This window comes from Urtica dioica, chromosome 7, assembly GCF_054948205.1.
Source record: "Urtica dioica subsp. dioica isolate 48M chromosome 7, U.dioica_male_clone48M_v1_H2, whole genome shotgun sequence".
NCBI lineage: Eukaryota > Viridiplantae > Streptophyta > Magnoliopsida > Rosales > Urticaceae > Urtica > Urtica dioica.
The window spans coordinates 4,377,232-4,398,785 of NC_142762.1; the positions used below are offsets into that span (position 1 = coordinate 4,377,232).

At 40.1% G+C, this 21,554-nt stretch overlaps 1 long non-coding RNA gene across 1 annotated transcript; it reads right to left on the reverse strand.

Moving 5' to 3' along the window:
• Positions 1-17,061: 17,061 nt before the first annotated feature.
• On the reverse strand, positions 17,062-18,128 carry LOC149390149 (uncharacterized). Its single transcript, XR_016300315.1, has 2 exons — positions 17,999-18,128; positions 17,062-17,378 (listed from the first exon to the last, which is right to left on the reverse strand). It is a non-coding gene; the product is annotated as an uncharacterized LOC149390149 (long non-coding RNA).
• Positions 18,129-21,554: the final 3,426 nt, after the last annotated feature.

The window sequence follows — 21,554 nt, forward strand, 5'->3', positions numbered from 1 at the left end:
TGAGCAGAGAGTTATGCCGCTTTTAATGCGGGTTTACATTCCAGCTCGAAGAAAAAGAAATAAATTAAAGCTTCGTCCTTTTAGGTGCGAAAAAGAATCGAGTGTAACGGAACGTTTTAAGATGTTGTTTAAAGCTTTTATTTGTGTTTTATTAGCAGGGTAATAACATAGAATAAAAGAAATAACAACATGCATAAAACGATTCAAGTAAATAAACGAAACTAGCAAGAAAATAAAACTAGTCACAAAATTTACTCGAAAATTCTCAAACCTTTAAAACACGTTTTTCAATATAAAAAATTAAAAACTTTTAGAACTGATTCTAATGTGTTTTAACATCATCCCAAACTCATAGAAAAACAACATGGTTTTTAATTTAAAGGCATGAGCAATAAATTAAAAAAAATCTAAGATTACAATTCTAACTTGTCACAAAATTAGTAAACTTTCGAAAACGATTTTCAAGCTCATAATTTAAAAACATGCACATGCATTCCTTTGACCATAGCTCTGATACCATTTGTTGGAATCGATCTAGGGTTTAAGAAAAAGTTTAACGCTTCGTTAAGCGGCGGAATTTTAAAAATTTTCTTTTTAAGTAAAACTAGTTTTTACTAACCTAGACAAGAGCATATGCATGTAAATAAAAACTAATATGAGCTATTAAAGTTACTAACCTTTCTTGAAGCTTGAACCTTGTAGAAGCTTTTGGAAAGTTGCAACGCTCGTCTCCCCTCGCAGCACGTCTCTCTTTCTTTCCTCGGGAACTCGAGCAACCACGAAAGTTTCTATCACTAAATCACTCGAAAAGAAGGAATCAGTGAGTGGGCACTTTTAAACACTACGACTTGAGAACGAGTCTCGAAGTCGCAGAGCTAAACACTAGGTCGAGTGAGGACCTAGGTGCCAAGACAAGAAATAATCGAAAATAAACTAGAGAGAGAGAGAGAGGATTTTCGGCCACCACAAGGTCTAGAGAGAGAAGCTCTCAATCTCTAACTTATGTGGAATGAGAAAACAATGAGAATGAGGGCCCTATTTATAGGAGAAGGGTTAGCCTTAGAAATGGGAGTTTCCTCTTTTTTCCAAGCATTCATGAGCAATCTCTTATTGCCCTTTTCTCCATATGCGCCCAACATCTCATTCCCTTTAAGGGATTTGTTTCCTAATTTGTTTCCTCTTCTTTGCTTGTGTTGGCCGAATTTCCTTATGGCAAGCATAGGAAATTTGTTTCCTCTTTTTCTTTTGGCAAGTATCTTGATACATTTATGCACAAAATATTCTCTTTCTCTTGGGTATTTTGGGCGCCCAACACTTCTAGAAAGGCTTCTAGAATTTTCTTCACTTGTTCAAGACAACATAAGAAAAGGCCCATTTAGAATTTTCAATAAAATTCTTATGAAATGAAATTAATTCACAAGGCCCAATGATCAAGTCATGGCCGAGTGAAACATGTCATAAAATGACCTTGTCAAAAAATTTATTGACATTCATTTCATCCTTTGTCTCAAAAGACAAAAATACCCTTTTAACTATTTTCGTTCTTGTTTTGGCTTAGCTTCCAGTTTAACTATTCCTATCGATGTGATTCGTGACAGTGACCTCATGGACCCAAATGAACAAAGCTTTAGCTAAACACTTGGACTCAAAAGTTCACAAACCTTTTCCAAGTTTAGCTTAATGCCAACTGACTCCACTAAAGAGCTGACACTGAAAATCTCTCGGTTCAAATGAATTTATTTTCTACTCAAGAATTCGACCTAATTGTGATGAGCGGATCCACTGAATATTATCTATGTTTACCCTTCATGAATGTCATCAGCTAGTCGGGATTTACTAAATTACCATTTTACCCTTCTAGCTGTTATTTCCTCAACTCCTTTGTCGCTTGTGAATAAGTTAGAAACAATGTATTGACGAGGAGCTAACAAGTCACATTGTTTCATCCAAAAGAGTCAGGACTCAATTTGGACACTGGCCAGTTCATTTATTCACACTCCAAGGAACAAAGCATGAGGTGACATACATTGCATTTCAGCAATCTTGTACATGAATTCCATATCTATGAGAACTTCACAAAGTTACTCATGACAGACTCACAACTTAGTACTTCACCAATAGGCCTTGTTCGGAATCACATAGTGAGTCCGAACTTTGACTTTCTCAAATGAGAATACTAAGGTGTGAAATGGCATGTCTCATTTCAGGATTAAGGTAAGCATGATGCAATTCATACATAGTGACTTCGAGACATAAGAGGTTAAATGGTTTGTTCTTATCTTGTCTCTAGAAGTGCACTGGTCAATTCAGTACCTTCGGAAGATACCTAGAAGAACTATAGAGTTCCTAACTCTCAATGCCTCATAACCAGACATCATAGATTCTTCTAACAATCATACTGAGGTCAATAGTCCTTTGACCCTAAGATTGCGAATATATCGTTTTAAGCAAACTACGAAGAGTTTGTTCATGCAAATCTACATTTGTCTCTTCGTAAGTTGTTAAGTTTGTTTATGGACTAAAAGACTATGGTTTTATCATAAAGCTTCAGACAAGGAAGATTGAATGAACGTTTCAACTTTATTAATGAATGAATAGGCAATTACAAGCAAGAGTCTTTATGAGACTTTATTACATCAAATGTTCATAATAAAGACTACAACTCTTCTTGTGGGCACCATTGACAACATTAATCAACATGATTAAGCTGTAAAGAAAACCGAAGCAACCCTAAAACAGACAATAAGAAAACAGATAATGACAGAGATCTATTCCAAAATTCAGCTCGAGAATAAGAAACTTCCAAATGACATGTTCACATCCTCCTCAATTGGAGCATGGGTCATGGAATATGGTTGAGGAACTAAAGTGGATGCCAACATTGCTTGCCCATCAGTGTTTTTCTGATTCAAACGTATCAAGTGAAACACATAAATTTTCAAATGAGACAGATCAGCCACAATAATCATCAGTACAATTGGGGAAAATAAAGAAATAAATGCATTATCGGACCTCGCAAAAGCTTTTGAAAACGTAATCAGCTGCAACAAACTCTTCTACGCTGGAAGTCCGCAGAATGATTCGAAGAATTGAATACAAAACAGGTTCTTGAAGTCCTTCCCCGAGAACTTTGCTAGCAAGGGCATCAATGTTTTTAGGGTGTCCAGATATAAGATCACCAACGCAACGTAATGCCTGAAAAGGTGAGTAAAGTTTAACTACTAATAATTGAATTATTTTTGCAACATAAGACAGATGAAAATGTGCAAGGTACTAAGACACTGATACTTACGAGTCTCTCGTCATATTTCAAATATAATTGCATGCATTACAACAGGTGAAACAGAAAGATCTATGTGAGGATGATTGTTTTGAAGTGAAATATATTCCATAGAGAATTATGAAGAATTTACAGGAACTATCCACAATCACGTTGTGCACAAAAGAAGGTACTCAGCAATATCATTGAAATAACCCTGTCCAATGGATATTTTTTTGTCATAAACCAACTAATGAACTATGTAAAAATAATAACTTTATTAAAATAAAACATCGGAACCTTGGAATAAGAACCTGTTGCTCTAAACCTGGCTGAATTCTTGTGAGTCAGATCTGTCACCTCGCAAGAGAACATTATGAGGCCAAATAGCCACTTTACCCTGTTGCTTATTCTCGGACAGATTAGGGTCTAAGATGCTCATCCCTCTTTTAATACAACAGATCTGCCCTATTTTACTGCAACAGATTGCCAACACCAATAATAAAAAGTAATAACCATGTTGAAAATTACCAAATAAAAAATTGTAGAACACGTTTTCGTTTCAATTTCTAAAACCCTAAGTCGAGAATACGAAGAGAACTCAACAAAAGAACATAATCCTCATAAATCTAGCTACTTCATCTCTTACATTCAAATTTCAATAATATGATGATGACGAACCTAGGGATGGTAAGAGAATCGAGAGGACGGAAGAAACGTGGTGGTCATCGAGCAAAAGAAGCTGAGGCACGTGAGAGAGAAGGCCGACAGTTGTCAGAGGCACTGAGCGAAAGAGATCTACACAAAATCGTTCATCTTGTGAAGTCTCTCTACATGACATTTTGGGAAAAAAAAAGTCTCTGGTATGAGCAAGAAGCTAGTGATATGCAGGCGAAAATCTAAGTCAAAGTAGAAGACAAAAAATACTATGGGATTTAGAGATCTGTATATTTCTAGGTTAATATTTGTAGGTGAGGGATTGTAATTCAGTAGGAGGTGAGGGTTATACAGAGTCGTGGAGTCGTGGTTACTCGCTAGCGCTGCTGGACCGAGAGTGGGACTTGCGAGCTGCCTCGTCCTGCTGCAGAGCTTCAATTGTATGGCCTTGATCTGTAGAAATCACACACACACACACACACAAAACATTAGACTGAATTTCAGAGTCCACTTCGAGCAGCAAAGCAGAATTTCAAATATCAGGCATTAGATCATAGCATAAAAAGGCAACTGAATTCAAGATTTCCAAACAATTAACCACCTGAATCAACATTTGAAATTATAATCTTACACTTTGGTGTCGATCTCAACATTTGAAATCCAAAACTAATATAACCGAAAAGCCCCAATTAGAGCTCAAATCCGAAACCAAACAGCATAGAGCGAAATCCCTAAATTACAATACAAACTCGGATTCAATACAAGAGATTTTGAGATTTCCTTACCTAAAAAAGAACGAAGACGTCGAATCCTCTTCTTCTTTATCGATTCACCACTAAATCTTTGAAAACAAGTTGAACCGAGAAGAAAGAGAGAAAAAGTATCAATGCTCAAACCCTAGAAACTTGTCGCGAAAAATTTGAGAAAAAGAATGAAGAGGAATACTCGAGGCCTGGAGATACAAATAGAGAAGGAGAGAGGCGCAAACCTAGAAAATCGAGGTCGGAGGTCTTGGTCGGCGGTGGTGGAGAGGTCGCGCATGGATAACGAAGAAGAAAAAGAAGCATCGAGGTCGAAGGTGAAGAAGGTAGAAGCCGTGGTGAAAGTCGTCGTAGATCGGCGGTAGCGGAGGAAGAGCTAAGCGACGGCAAGAGTGAGGCATCGAGCTTTTTTTGAAGTCTGTCTCCGAGTAATATTTGAGGGAGATAGTAAAAGAGTTGTGTACGCGTGAATATTAGTGTATTTCCAATACTTAGTCGTTTTTACTTTATTGTCATATCGGTGGGAATATGAAAATTTCCAATACTTCATCTAATTTGTGAGTGGGAAATTTCCCTCCCAAACTCAAATAGTAAAATTTTGTTAATTTTTTATATTTTAAGTATTACAACTCCTTCTTTACCTTTGACTGTAGTGTAAATGTGTCAATATTTTGTGGGAAATTTCCCTCCATTTAAAAATGGTGAAATTTTGATCATTTTTAATTTTTTGAGTATTAACACTACTTTTTATATTAGCTGTAGAGAAAAATAGACCATTATCTACAACTTTATATTCGACTAGAGTCTAATATAGGCCTAAAAAAACGTGACTGTAGTCTGTATTCAAAGACTCCATTAAAAGGCTAAACTGGAGTTAAAAAATAAAAAAAACTGTAGTTGTATCCCATATTTCTGGTAGTGTAGTTTGCTTAAAACGATATATTCGCAATCTAAGGGTTAAAGGACTATTAACCTCAGTACGATTGTTAGGAGAATCTATGATGTCTGGTTATGGGGCATTGAGAGTTGGAGACTCTATAGTTCTTCTAGGTATCTTCCGAAGGTACTGAATTGACCAGTTTACTTCTAGAGACAAAATAAGAACAAACCATTTAGCCTCTTATGTCTCGAAGTCACTACGTATGAATTGCATCGTGCTTACCTTAATCCTGAAATGAGACATGCCATTTCATAGCTTACGTATTCTCATTTGAGAAAGTCAGAGTTCGGACTCACTATGTGATTCTGAACAGGACCTATTGGTGAAGTACTAAGTTGTGAAGATGACATGAGTAACTTTGTGAAGTTCTCAAAGATATGGAATTCATGTACAAGATTGCTGAAATGCAATGTATATCACCTCATGCTTTGTTCCTTGGAATGTGAATAAATGAACTGGCCATTGTCCAAATTGAGTCTTGACTCTTTTGGATGAAACAATGTGACTTGTTAGCTCATTGTCTATACATTGTTTCTAACTTATTCACAAGCGACAAATGAGTTGAGGAAATAACAGCAAGAAGGGTAAAATGGTAATTTTATAAATCCCGACTAGCTGATGATATTCATGAAGGGTAAACATAGATAATATTCAGTGGATCCACTCATTACAATTAGGTTGAATTCTTGAGTAGAAAATAAATTCATTTGAGCCGAGAGATTTTCAGTGTCAACTCTTTAGTGGAGTCAGTTGACATTAAGCTAAACTTGAAAAAAGGTTTGGGAACTTTTGAGTCCAAGTATTTAGCTCAAGCTTTGTTCATTTGGATCCATGAGGTCACTGTCACAAATCACATCGAGTAGGAATAGTTAAACTAGACGCTAAGTCAAAACAAGAACGAGACAAGTTTTACGAAAATTGTTAAAAGGGTAATTTTGTCTCTTTGGACATAGGATAAAATGAATGTCAATAAATTTTTTGACATGGTCATATGATGACTTAAATCACTCGGCCATGATGAGTTCATTGGGCCTTGAGGATTAATTTCATTTCATAGAATTTTACTTGAAAATTCTTAATGAGCCTTTCTTATGTTGTCATGAACAAATGAAGAAAAATCTAGAAACACCTTCTAGAAGGTGTGTTGGCCGTCCAATTAAGAGAAAAAAGGGAGACAAAATTCATCCAACCTAAGCAAGGAAAGAGAGATTGTTTTGTGCATTAATGTATGAAGATACTTGCCAAAAGAAAAAGATGAAACAAATTTCCTCTAGAAGGAAAGTTAATTTTCAGCGAAGAGAGAAGGAATCAAATGAGAAAACAAATCCAAAGCTTCCATGAAGCATGTTGGACGCCCATGAGGTGTGAAAAAGAGGAAATAATATTTCCTCATGAATATGCGATATTCTATAGAGAAAAGGAAACTACCTTTTGAAGGTAATCCTTCTCCTATAAATAGAGCCCTCATTCCTCTCATTTTCTCATCACACATAAGTTAGAGATTGAGAGCCTCTCTCTCTAGACATTGTGGCCGCCCACTCCTCTCTCTCTCTCTCTCTCTAAGTTCTTTCGTTTTTTGTTTTGGCACCTAGGTCCTCATTTGACCTAGCGTGTTTAGCTCTTCGACTTTGAGACTTGTTCTCGAGCCGTCGTGTTTAAAAGTGCTCACTCACTAATTCCTTTTATCTCGAGTGATTCTTGTGATAGAAATTGTCGTGGTTGCTCGTGTTGCCGAGGAAAGAAGAGAGACGTGCTGTGAGGGGAGACGAACGTTGCAACTTTCCAAAAGCTTCTCAACGTTCAAGTTTCTAAAAAGGTTAGTAAATTTATAATGCTCATAATAGTTTTATTTACGTGTACTTGCTCCTTGTCTACGTTAGTAAAATCGTTTTACTTGTCAAAAGAAATTTTTTAAAATTCCGCCGCTTACCTGAAGCGTTAAACTTTTTCTTAAACCCTAGATCAATTCCAACAAATGGTATCAGAGCTATGGTCAAAGATATGCATGTACATGTAATTAAAATTATGAGCTTGAAAATCGTTTTCAAAAGTTTACCAAATTTGTGACAAGTTAGACTTGTTTTCTTAGATTTTTTTTAATTTATTGTTCATGCCTTTAAATTAAAAATCATGTTGATTTTCTATGAATTTGGGATGTTATTAAAACACATTAGAATCAGTTCTAAAAGTTTTTAATTTTTTATATTAAAAAACGTGTTTTTAAGTTTGAGAAAATTTTCGAGTAATTTTTGTGACTAGTTTTCTTGTCTTACTAGTTTCTTTTATTTGCTTGATTCGTTTTATGCTTGTTGTTATTTATTTTATACCATGTTATTACCATGTTAATAAGACACAAATAAAAGCTTTAACAACTTCCTAAAACGTTCCGTTACACTCGATTCTTTTTTCGCACTCAAAGTCCGACCTTTAATTATTTCCAGTTTTCTTCGAGCACGAGAAAACCCGCAGTAAAAGTGGCATAACTCTTAGCTCAGAATTCTAAATTTAATGAATCTTGAATCAAATTAAAGGTTTATTTGCCCTCTTTCCAATGCAATTGGTTTCGGGTTAAAAGGACATCGGAGACACCAGCTATGGCGATTTTACTCCGATATGCGCGACTGTTCCGAAACTCCAGTGTTTTAGAAATCCGGATTTTCAGCCCCACTACCATGAGTTATAGAACTCTAATGAGAAATTTTTTTTGAGAAAAAATGTTTTTTATAATATTATAAACATGATGTGAAAGATTAAAATGCTTTGATTTTTGAAATTTTAATTGAAATTGATTTTTTACAAAACTAGTTTGAATTTTGAAAAACCGTTTTCGTTTTCAAACTTGAAAATATTTTGTCATCCAAATCAAATAAGTTTTCAAAATGTTTTCAAAACTATATCTATATCACATTTTCAAAATCTATATGCTCTTGGAAATTTGAGTGGGAGGTCTCTTCGTAGACAAGCCGAAAAATAAAAGATGTGTAATCTCAAACTTTCAAGTGTTCGAGTGAGTTGAAGTTCACACTTCCCTCAGCACTTTCCCGAATAGAGAATAGGAAAAAAGCCAAGTATGTACCTTGTGCCTTTATGCACTAACACTGCTCTGAACATGAACCTCTAGGATTCTTTTCTAGTTGTCCGCTCTATCACTCTATAATTAGGAAATTCGTTTCTGAACTTATAAGAGTCAATGTACTAACTCCAAAAACTAAGTGGGAGGATTATACTTGTTGTCTGTAACCCACGATCCCCAACACTAATGAAAGAATCAATTGACGTGAGACTAAGAGTCACTCTTGTGACCCTCTCTTAAATGAGAGTACTCTATGGTGTTTTTGCTTCGATCATTGCTCAATGAGCTACGTCCGAGAGTGAGACAATGAAGACAAGGCCTCCTCTTGGGGGATTGTTTTTTCAAAGTTGATCTTTTGGACTAAGTGATTGGTTGCACACTTAGGCGCAATCCCTAGTAATCCTTCCTTGAGGCTCTGCGAAAGGATGTGAGTGATCAAACCAATTTAAAAGGTGGCTAGTCAAAATTGGTGTATTGACATCTTGGCTAAGCATTAATGATGTGTCATTTACTTATAAATGGAGATTTTTTGCGGCCTTCTTTTGAGGGAGTAAATTATCGTTTGGTTTGTAACACCTTTGGATTTTATCAAGTCTTAAACAAACTTTAAACCCTAAACCAAAGACTAAATCATAAACTTGTTTCAACTTAATTAAGCAACATGTCTCTTAACCATCTCTCGATCATCCTTTCCTCGAACAAACTCGAAAAAAAACTACGTAGATTCGAAACATAACCTCGATATCATCCTTACCGTTAACAAGCACAAATGGGTACTCATAACCCCGTGTCCTCCTTTGACGAATGATGATTCGACTCAAGAGGACAAAGACGCCTTAGCGGCATGGCTTAGATCCGATGAGATTGTGAGGTGCTATATCTTTGCATCTATGAACAATATGCTGAAATAGGAACATCGTGACATTGAGACTGCCGCTGACATGCTCTACAATCTCCATGAGATGTTTGGAGGGCAAAGGCGTCAAGCAAGGTAACAAGCAGTCCGACGGTTTATGAATTGTCGCATGAAGGCTGGGTCTCCTGTCAGGGACCATATGATGCTGATCATTAGTTACATGAATAAGATGGAAATCCTAGGATCTAAGATTAACGAGGAGACCAAACTAGATATGATATTGGAAACTCTCCCCGAATCTTTCGATACCTTCACGCTGAACTACTCCATGAACAAGCTAGAGTACACTGTTACCGACCTTATGAAGGAGCTTTACACTGCTGAAGGTCTCACTAAGAGAAAGAGGAATCAAGGAGAGGCACATGCTACTGAGCACAAAGCCTCCGCCTCTGGATCTAAGAAGAGACCTTACAAGGCCGAGAAGAAGAACATTCCTGCCTATCTCAAAGCAAAGGAACATAGTATTGTACTAATTACCGAAGCATGCTTAGTACTGATAAAGTATCAACGTCGATTCTTGACTCCGCTGCTACTAACCATATTTGTTGTTCCTTGACTGGTTTCAAGAAAACCAAGAGCTTAGACGAAGGCGACTTCTATTTCAAATGGGGTGATGGGAGCCTGGTGTCTGCGAAGGCTGTGGGATCCGTGACACTGTCTTTTGAAGACCACACTTTAAACATGAATAATGTTTATTTCGTTCCTTCCTTTGCAAAGAACTTAATATCTGTTGCTCGTCTTCTTGAGCAAGATTATTGTTTAAAGTTCATTAAGAATGGAATTCGTATTTCGTTTCCTGATAATTCTTTTGTCATTGATGCATGTATGAAGAATGCTCTTTTCTACATCTATCCCACTCAACCTTTTCTTTTAGACACCGAAATAGATAATGATCTAGATAGGGAGCCAAAGAGGATCAAACTATCTGAATGCTCCGATCTAATAAAATCAACATATCTCTGGCACTTAAGACTTGGACATATCAGTCTAGACAGGATTAAGAGACTTGTGACGGACGGTGCACTCCAAGCCTCTGCAATAGGTTCACTACATACTTGTGAATCTTGCATAGAAGGAAAATGACTAAGCGACCTTTCTCCGATAAGGGTTGAAGAGCCACTGAGTTGTTGGAACTAGTACATTCTGATGTATTTGATCCGCTTAGTCAATAGGCACGTGTTGGATACGAATACTTCGTTACCATCACCGATGATTACTCAAGATACGGTTTTGTCTATTTGCTCAAACACAAATCCGGGATCTTTAACATATTTAAGGTCTTTAGGACTTTAGTGGAAAAGCAAACTGGAAAAGTGATCAAAACCCTTCGATCCGATCGAGGTGGTGAGTATATGTCTGGAGAGTTCGAAGACTTTCTTAAAGAAGAAGGTATCGCTTCTCAGCTTACCACATCTGGCACACCTCAACAAAACGGAGAGAGAAGAAATCGAACTCTTATGGAGATGGTTAGATCAATGATGAGTTACTCATCGCTCCCTCTTTCCTTTTGGGGATATGCCCTCGAAATAGCCGCTTACATTCTGAATCAAGTTCCGTCAAAAACGGTTCGTGTACTCCTTATGAACGATGGAGTGGCCGTAAAGTAAATCTTGGCCGCATCAAAATTTGGGGTTGTCCTGCACATGTGCTGAGGCAAAAGACTAGAAAATTGTTGGAATCGATCTAGGGTTTAAGAAAAAGTTTAACACTTCGGTAAGCGGCAGAATTTTAAAAATTTTCTTTTTACAAGTAAAACAGTTTTTACTAACCTAGACAAAGAGCAAGCACATGTAAATAAAACTAATATGAGCATAAGAAATTTACTAACCTCTTTAGAAGCTTGAACGTTGATGAGCCTTTGGAAGGTTGAAAACGTTCGTCTCCCTCGTTGCACGTCTCTCTTCCTTTCCTCGCTAACTCGAGCAACCACGAAAGTTTCTATCACTAAATCACTCAAGATAAAAAGGAATTAGTGTGTAGGCACTTTTAAACACTACGACTTATGAACGAGTCTTGAAGTCGAAGAGCTAAACTCTAGGTCAAATTAGGACCTAGGTGCCAAAACAATAAAAACGAAATTGAATAGAGAGAGAGAGAGAGAGGATCGGCCAAGCTAGAGAGAGAAGCTCTCAAATCTCTAGAACTTGGGATGAATGAAATGTGTGGAATGAGGCTCCTATTTATAGGAGAGGTTTCACCTTGAATAAGGTAGTTTCCTCTTCTATAGAATATCACATATTCATGAGCAAATATTGCCTTATTCTCTCACAAGTCACACGGCCAAGGGACATTCATTTCATCCTATGTCTCAAAAGACAAAAATACCCTTTTGATAATTTTCGAAAAACTTGTCTCGTTTTTATTTTGACTTAGCTTCTAGTTTAACTATTCCTACTCAATGTGATTCGTGACAGTGACCTCATGGATCCAAATGAACAAAGCATGAGCTAAACACTTGGACTCAAAAGTTCACAAACCTTTTCCAAGTTTAGCTTAATGTCAACTGACTCGACTAAAGAGTTGACACTGAAAATCTCTCGGTTCAAATGAATTTATTTTCTACTCAAGAATTCAACCTAATTGTAATGAGTGGATCCACAGAATATTATCAGTGTTTACCCTTCATGAATATCATCAGCTAGTCGGGATTTACAAAATTACCATTTTACCCTTCTAGCTGTTATTTCCTCAACTCCTTTGTAGCTTGTGAATAAGTTAGAAACAATGTATTGACGAGGAGCTAACAAGTCACATTGTTTCATCCAAAAGATTCAAGACTCAATTTGGACACTGGCCAGTTCATTTATTCACATTCCAAGGCACAAAGCATTAGGTGATATACATTGCATTTCAACAATCTTGTACATGAATTCCATATCTATGAGAACTTCTCAAAGTTACTCATGACATTCTCACAACTTAGTATTTCACCAATAGGTCCTGTTCGGAATCACATAGTGATTCGAACTCTGACTTTCTCAAATGAGAATACGTAAGGTGCGAAATGGCATGTCTCATTTAAGGATTAAGGTAAGCACGATGCAATTCATACGTAGTGACTTCGAGAAATAAGAGGTTAAATGGTTTATTCTTCTCTTGTCTCTAGAAGTGCACTGGTCAATTCAGTACCTTCGGAAGATACCTAGAAGAACTATAGAGTCTCCAACTCTCAATGCCCCATAACCAGACATCATAGATTCTCGTAACAATCGTACTGAGGTCAATAGTTCTTTGACCCTTAGATTGTGAATATATCGTTTTAAGCAAACTATGAAGAGTTTGTTCATGCAAATCTACATTTGTCTCTTCGTAAGTTGTTTAGTTTGTTTATGGACTAAAGACTAATGTTTTATCATAAAGCTTCAAACAGACAAGGAATAATGAATGAACGTTTCAACTTTTTATTAATGAATAAGCAATTACAAGCAAGAGTCTTCATGAGACTTTATTACATCAAATGTACAAAATAAAGACTACAACTCTTCTTGTGGGCACCATTGACAACAAACTCCCACTTGACTCAAAGAAGATGTGTGTAGTCCTTCATGCCTAATCCCTCTCGATGTTGGTCGAAGACCTTGTTCGCTAGGACCTTGGTGAATGGATCTGCTAGGTTATCCACCGTTGAGATCTTCTTCACTTCCACGTCTATGTGCTGCACGATCTCTCGAATCAAATGGTATTTCCTCTCAATATGTTTAGAGCGCTTATGGCTTTGAGGTTCCTTTGAGTTAGCGACAGCCCCACTATTATCACAATAAAGGGTCATGGGCTCGTCGACGTTTGGAACAACTTCCAAATACTTAAGGAATGTTCTAAGCCATAAAGCCTCTTTGGATGCTTCACAAGCAGCCACATATTTTGCTTCCATTAAGGAGTCAGCAATGCAAGATTGCTTAATACTCCTCCACACAATAGCTCCACCATTAAGGATGAACACAGATCCTGAAGTGGATTTCCTGGAATCCTTATCCGCTCGAAAATCGTTGTCGATATATCCCGTCATAGTCAGGTCAGTGCTTGAGTATGTAAGCATCAAGTTCCTTGTTCTTCGAAGATACTTAAGAACATGCTTAACAGCAATCCAGTGCTTAGGTCCAGGGTTGGATTGGAAACGGCTAACTACGCCTACGGCGAAACAGATGTCAGGTCTGGTGCAAAGCATAGCATACATGAGGCTTCCTACGGCAGAGGCGATCCATCACCTTATCAACATAAGATGCTTGGGAGAGCGACAGAGTCCGGTTTTTCCTATCTCGAAAGATTTGGATCCCCAGAATGTACGCGGCTTCTCCTAGACCCTTCATATCAAATTGCTTTGCCAGCCAGACCTCAACCTCAGATAACTTACCCACGTCATTACCTATGAGTAATATATCATCGACATATAGTACCAGAAACACAACTTTACCTTCGTGTATTAACTTGTAAACACAAGACTCATCTATTGACTGTTCAAAGCCGAAGCTTTTCACAGTTTCATCGAATCTAATATTCCATGACCCAGATGCTTGCTTTAGTCCATAAATGGATTTAAGCAACTCACAAACCTTGGTCTCTTGAAATTTTTCCACGAAACCGTCTGGTTGAGCCATGTAAATGCGCTCGTCAAGATTTCCATTCAGGAAGGCTGTCTTGACATCCATTTGCCAGATCTCATAGTCGAGAGCTGCAGCTATGGATAGGAGTATGCGGATGGATTTAAGCATCGCGACTGACGAGAAGGTTTCTTCATATTCAATCCCTTCTTGTTGGGTATAACCCTTCGCCACAAGTCCTGCTTTGAATGTCTCGACGTTCCCATCCGGACCCCTTTTCTTCTTGTATATCCACTTACACCCTACGAGTTTAATCCCTTCAGGAAGGTCTACAAGTTTCCAGACTTTGTTGACATACATCGAGTGCATCTCAACTTTCATGGCGTCAAGCCAATGGTTTGATTCAGAACAAGCCATCGCTTGGCTATAGGAAACAGGATCATCCATGTCAAAGACGGCTATGAGAGAGTCTCCATAGGACATGTACCTGTCAGGCTTTTGAGTAGCCCTCCCACTACGTCGAAGTACTACTTGACGAGATTCTGATGAGTTAGGTTATGTTTCAGTTGGGGTAAGAACAGTTCTTACAGATGAGGTAGAAGCTTCCTCACCCAACTTTTCTTCAAGCACAATTTTGCTTCTAGGTTTCGCATCCTTCATGAAGTCCTCCTCAAGGAAACGAGCATTCGTGCTAACGTAAGTCTTATCGTCCTCAGGACTATAGAAGATGAAACCTTTGGTTTGCTTTGGATATCCCACAAACAAGCACAATTATGACCTACTAGCCAACTTGCTAGTCTTTTGCCTTAGCACATGTGCAGGGCAACCCCAAATTCGGATGTGACCCAGATTTACTTTACGGCCTATCCATCGTTCCTAAGGAGTACCAGGAACCGTTTTGGACGAAACTTGGTTCAGAATATAAGCGGCTGTTTCGAGGGCATATCCCCAAAAGGAAAGAGGGAGTGATGAGTAACTCATCATTGATCTAACCATCTCCATCAGAGTTCGGTTTCTTCTCTCTGACACTCCGTTTTGTTGAGGTGTGCCAGGTGCGGTAAGATGAGAAGCGATACCTTCTTCTTTAAGAAAGTCATCGAACTCTCCAAACATATACTCACCACCTCGATTAGATCGAAGGGTTTTGATCACTTTGCCTGTTTGCTTTTCCACTATAGCCCTAAAGACCTTAAATACATTAAAGGTCTCGGATTTGTGTTTAAGCAAATAGACAAAACCATATCTAGAGTAATCGTCGGTGAATGTGACGAAGTATTCGTATCCACCATGTGCCTGTTGACTGAGCGGACCACATACATCAGAATGCACTAGTTCCAGCAATTTAGTGGCTCTTCGACCTTTATCGGAGAAAGGTCGCTTAGTCATTTTTCCTTCTATGCAAGATTCACAAGTAGGTAGTGAGCCTATTGCAGAGGCTTGGAGTGGACCGTCCCTCACAAGTCTCTTAATCCTATCTAGACTGATATGACCAAGTCTTAAGTGCCATAGGTGTGTTGATTTTGTTAGATCGGAGGATTATGAAAGTTTGATCCTTTTTGGCTCCCTTATTAGATTGTTATCTATTTCGGTGTCTAAAAGAGAAGGTTGAGTAGGATAAATGTAAAAAAGACCATTCTTTATACATGCATCAGTGACAAAAGAATTAGAAAAAGAAATACGAATTCCATTCTCTATAAACTTTAAATAATAATCTTGCTCGAAAAGTTGAGCAACATATATTAGGTTTTTCCCAAAGGAAGGAACATAATAAACATTATTCAAATTTAAAGTGCGATCTTCAAAAGATAGCGTCACGGATCCCACAGCCTTCGGAGACACCACGCTCCCATCACCCCACTTGAAGCAGATATGGTTAGTAGCAGCGGAGTCAATAATCCACGATGATACGTTTTCAGCTACTAAACAAGCTTCGGTTATAAGTACAATACCTTTTTCCTTGGTCTTGAGGTAGGCAGGACAATTCCTTCGCCAGTGACCAGGCTCATTGCAGTGGTGGCACTTGTCGTTAGACTTGTCCACCTTCGGAGCCTTTGGCGCCTTCTTCTTCCTTTGAACCTTAGGTTGGTTCTTCTTCTCGGCCTTGCGAGGTCTCTTCTTAGATCCAGAGGTGGAGGCAGTAGCATGTACCTCTCCTCGAGCCCTCTTTTTCTTAGTGAGTCCCTCAGCGGTGTGAAGCTCCTTCATAAGCTCGGTAACAATGTACTCTAGCTTGTTCATGGAGTAGTTCAGCTTGAAGGTATCGAAATATTCAGGGAGAGTTTCTAAGATCATGTCTATTTTAGTCTCCCCATCAATTTCGGATCCTAGAATCTCCATTTCGTTTAGATAACTAATGATCAGCATCATATGGTGTCTAACGGGAGTTCCAGCCTTCATACGACAGTTCATAAACTGTCGGACCGCTTGTTGCCTAGCTTGACGTCCTTGTCCTCCAAACATCTCGTGGAGATTATAGAGCATGTCGGTGGCAGTCTCGATGTCACGATGTTGTTCTTGCAACACATTGTTCATAGATGCTAAAATATAGCACCTCGCAATCTCATCGGATCGGAGCCAGGCCGCCAGGGCGTCTTTTTCCTCTTGGGTCGAATCTTCATTCGCTTGAGGACAGGGGGTGGTGAGAACCCATTTGTGCTTGTCGACAATAAGGACTATGTCGAGGTTACGTTTCCAGTCGACGTAATTGTCGCCTTCATGTTTATTCGAGGAAAGAAGGGTTGAGAGAGGGTTGAGAGACATTTTGCCTATAAAAGTTGAAACAAGTTTATGATTAGTCTTTGGTTCAGGATTTAAGTTTTTAAACATTTGATAAAATCCAAAGGTGTTATAAACCAAACGATAATTTACTCCTTCGAGGGTAAACTTTTGTCACGCCCCGACGAGTCGTTTATTTAAATGAAAACACGTGGAATTTTTTTTTTTTTTTAAAAACATAAACGACACGACGTCGTGACAAACCTTTCGTATCTACACAGAACACCGTCGTATTGACTTAAAGTCTACATGCATAAACGACATAGTGAAAAAAACAATCTTGACCTCTAGGTTTAGACAGATTTCACAAAACATAACCATTTTCACAAAACATTATTCAAAACGATTTCTTATTAGGCCCATCAGGTCAAAATAGCCCATATACGAAGTCTCGTCTACGTGGATGCGCTCGCCAGTCAACCCGCTACCGTGTAAACATCTTTTAATCACATCCCTCACCTGTATCACAAAAACGAATGAGCTAACGCCCAGTAAGCAGAAACAATGCATATGATATGATTTTCACTTTAAAAACTCAAGCAAGTTTTCTAATCTTTTTCTCTCTTTAAATCTCTTCTTAATTGCGCGCAAGGTGTGTGTTGTAAATAGTTCACTCAGGTCTCTCTCACATACATGTATGACTAACGCCGCAGCTGTAAGGTGCCCAGCACTATAAAAACAGCCCGAAGTCGCAACCATAAGGTGCCCAGCACTATTCAAATGGTCCGACGCGACCATAAGGTACCCAGTACTACATATGATTCGCTCCTCGAAGTCATAAGGTTCCCAGAACTATTCAAATGACCCGAGCCTTCGTGAGACCGATCCTATCCCGCGAAGTTGTTGCTAACTCCCCGATCCTAGGAGTTAGCCGACCTTTCATGGACGATCCACAACACACATCCTTCTTTCGAAAAACCTCGTTTCTCGTAAAGCTCTTTTTCATTTTTTAGATGAGATGCACATGAATGCAAATGCAATAAATGCAACAATCACATATCATATCATGTAAATGCAAGCACATAAGCAGCACACACAACACATTGTTTTTGTGATACAGTTGAAATGTTTCTACTTACCTGGATACGATTCTTTCGAATCCCGAATCCTTCTCTTCCAACAGAAAGAGTCCTTTCTTTACTTCTCGTAGCTTCGTCCACGTAATATTCTTACACTCGCTGATATCCTTGTAGCAATCTGGACTTATCTATAGAAGATAAAGATCGAACATGGAGCGTACTCGTATATGGACAGTCTACAGAATCGATTTATTTTGACCTGGGCTCTGATACCAAACTTTTGTCACGACGTCGTGTCGTTTATGTTTTAAAAAAAAAAAAAAAATTTCCACGTGTTTTCATTAATGCTTAGCCAAGATGTCAATACATCTATTTTGTCTAGCCACCTTTTAAATTGGTTTGATCACTCACATCCTTTCGCAGAGCCTCGAGGGAGGATTACTAGGGATTGAGTCTAAGTGTGTAACCAACCACTTAGTCCAAAAGATCGATTTTGAAAAACAATCCACCGAAGGGAGGTCTTGTCTTATTGTCTCACTTTCGGACTTAGCTCATTGAGCAATGATCAGTGCAAAGCGCCGTTGAATACTCTCATTTAAGAGGCGGCTCCGATGTCCTTTTGACCCAAAACTGGTGGCATTGGAAAGAAGACAGAGAGAGTTTTAATTTGAATAAAGAATCATTAAATTTCGATTTCTGAGCAGAGATTTATGCTACTTTTACTGCGGGTTTTACTCCAGCTCGAAGAAAAAGAAATAATTAAAGTTCGGTCTTTTAAGGTGCGAAAAAGAATCGAGTGTAACGGAACGTTTTAGGAAGTTGTTAAAGCTTTTATTTGTGTTTTATTAACAAGGTAATAACATGGTATAAAAGAAATAACAACAAGCATAAAATGATTCAAGTAAATAAAAGAAACTAGTAAGACAAGAAAACTAGTCACAAAATTTACTCTAAATTTTCTCAAACTTAAAAACACGTTTTTAATATAAAAAATTAAAAAAAATTAGAACTGATTCTAATGTGTTTTAATATCATCCCAAACTCATAGAAAAACAACATGATTTTTAATTTAAAGGCAAGAGCAATAAATTAAAAAAAAAATCTAAGATAACAATTCTAACTTGTCACAAAATTAGTAAACTTTCGAAAACGATTTTCAAGCTCATAATTTTAAATACATGTACATGCATATTTTTTACCATAGCTCTGATACCATTTGTTAGAATTGATCTAGGGTTTAAGAAAAAGTTTTGTTGTCGGTCGTTTTCGGAAAACCCGAGACGCCAAGAAGGCACGTCGCTCAAAGGGCCGATGGTCAGGCCGGAGGTCTTGAAGAGCGGCAAGTCTTCAAGCCCTCGCCCAAAATCTTGACTCCTCGAGTCGAGCTTCGCTCCTCGAGTCGAGCCTTGAGTTAGTCTTCGCGAGTCGAGCTTCGCTCCTCGAGTCGAGCCTTGAGTCAATCCTCGAGTCGAGCCTCGAGTCGTTCTCGAGTCGCTCCTCGAGTCAAGCCACTAGTCACTCTCGTCGAGTCGAGCCTTGCTCCTCGAGTCGAGTCACTCTCATCAAGTGGAAACCTTCATGTTTCACGTGGGAAGAATGGTATTCGAAGGCCCGCAAGAGCCCGGCAAGACGAGCCGTTCACCGCGCGCACAGCGCGCTGCGCCGGCCAGCCATGCAGCAGACAGCGCGCCGCGCCAGGACATGCTCGCGCCGCGCCCGGTGACCCGCGCGCCGCGCCCCCTGCGCCGCGCGCCGCGCGTTGTGCGCCGCGCTTTGTGCGCCGCGCGCGCCGTGCGCCTCCACTTGATGGCACGCGCGATCCTAGTCCCACATGGACGAAAAAGGGGCCTTTTAAAGCCCCTAAACACCTATATAAACCCCCTCCCATTGAGGGGAAAGCCATCCAACAATATCCCATTGAATCCTATTCAATTCGATAAATTCTCTTCATCTCCTATCGACACGCTCGATTTCTTGCTCTTCTCTGCTTCTCTGGATGCCATATTTGGCCTGAAGCAGACTCTCTTCTCTCTCCCCCGTTCTCAAAGGTTCCGAAGCACTCACGGGGACTTCCCGGACGTCGCTCCCTTTGACCGAACGTTCTCCGGTGCTCAAGCACGCCCCTAGGGTTCTCGACTAAAGTTCCCCTCGCGCGTCTAACACGCTAGACGCGTACGCGATCTCCGAAGTTCTGAGACGCTGCCGAGGACTCCTCGCGCCCCGTCTCCTTCGTCGAGTACGCCTCTCCACCAAGGCTCCGCGCCTCATACTGCGTCCTACACGCTTGAACTACGTTCTGACCTGATCCCACGCACGGGTACGTAGGCAGCCGACAGCCAAGGGACGGTCACTCCTCCTCCTCACCCCCTACCTCTCCCGAGAGGCGGGTTGATCGGAGAAAACCCTAGCTCGAGACTATCGAGTTCACACTCTTGGCCCGGGTGCGATCACTTGGTCCGGCCTTGGATCGAACCGCCCGAGGTTTTAAATAGTTGTTCATTTTCGTGCGACAACATTTTGGCGCTAGAAGGAGGGGACTTCCCGACCTATTCAGCCCGAAATCCCTTCTGTTCATCTTCTTCTTTTCTTCTGCGAACTCAACCTTCTCGAACTTGAGAAACGATGAGTAGCCAACCACCCATGCGTTCTGAGGGCGTGAACAACCCCGAAAACGTCACCAGGATCAAGAAATACTTCTTGCGCTCCCGAGCGCATGGTGACGAAGAGTCGCTCCACGAAGAGAGCTCGACCCGCTCACCATCTCCATCTCCTGATAGCAGGGACAACCGCATCGTGGAGTTAGAGGAGAGTATCCGCCGACTGAAGGCGAGGAACGCAAGGTACCACAGCCGACTGGCTGCGAAGCAACCTATGCGTGACACGACGATCCCCAACGGGGATCCTGAGAACCTCAACGAGGAAAGCCGCGACCCTGATTACGAGGGAACTGGTGAGTCGGAGGTTATCGAGACTTCTCTCACGAAGGACGGGGGACTCCCCGCCGAGTTTGAAGCCGGTCCGTCAAATCCCTTACCCCGAACAGGCGATGCGCCGGCAGCTTCTCAAGAGGGGAATTCCCGACGTTCAGCTCTCGACCGACTAGGTCCGAGGGAGAATGTTGCGGAAAGTCAGGGCGCGCGGAGAGCGCACCGCCGCAAGAAAAGCCGGCGCCTCCGTACGGCCAGCCCTGACCTCAGGGACCACCTCACTGCTCAACGCATTGGGCGTGGCAATGATCTGAGAGAGCGACTAAGCTCTAGACCCAATATCCCGCTGGCAGCCCCAACTAACGGGAACTGTCGCGCAGGACAAGGGTCTAACGAGAGGCTGCAGGTGACTCCTCCCGATCAAGGGGTTACTCCAACGACCGGTCTCGATGTGGTCACTATGATCCACAACCTTCGAAATGAGGTACGAGATCTCCGAGAATACGGAATAGGTGGAAGTGCCTATGGGGTCGTTGAGGAGAATTCATCGCCTTTCACTACTCAGATACTGGCTGAGGTTTGTACGGGGAATTTCAAGCTCCCGAACCTCGCTCCCTATGATGGGAAAGCAGATCCTGCTTACCACATCCAACACTATGAAACCTGGATGACGATGCAGGGTGTTTCTC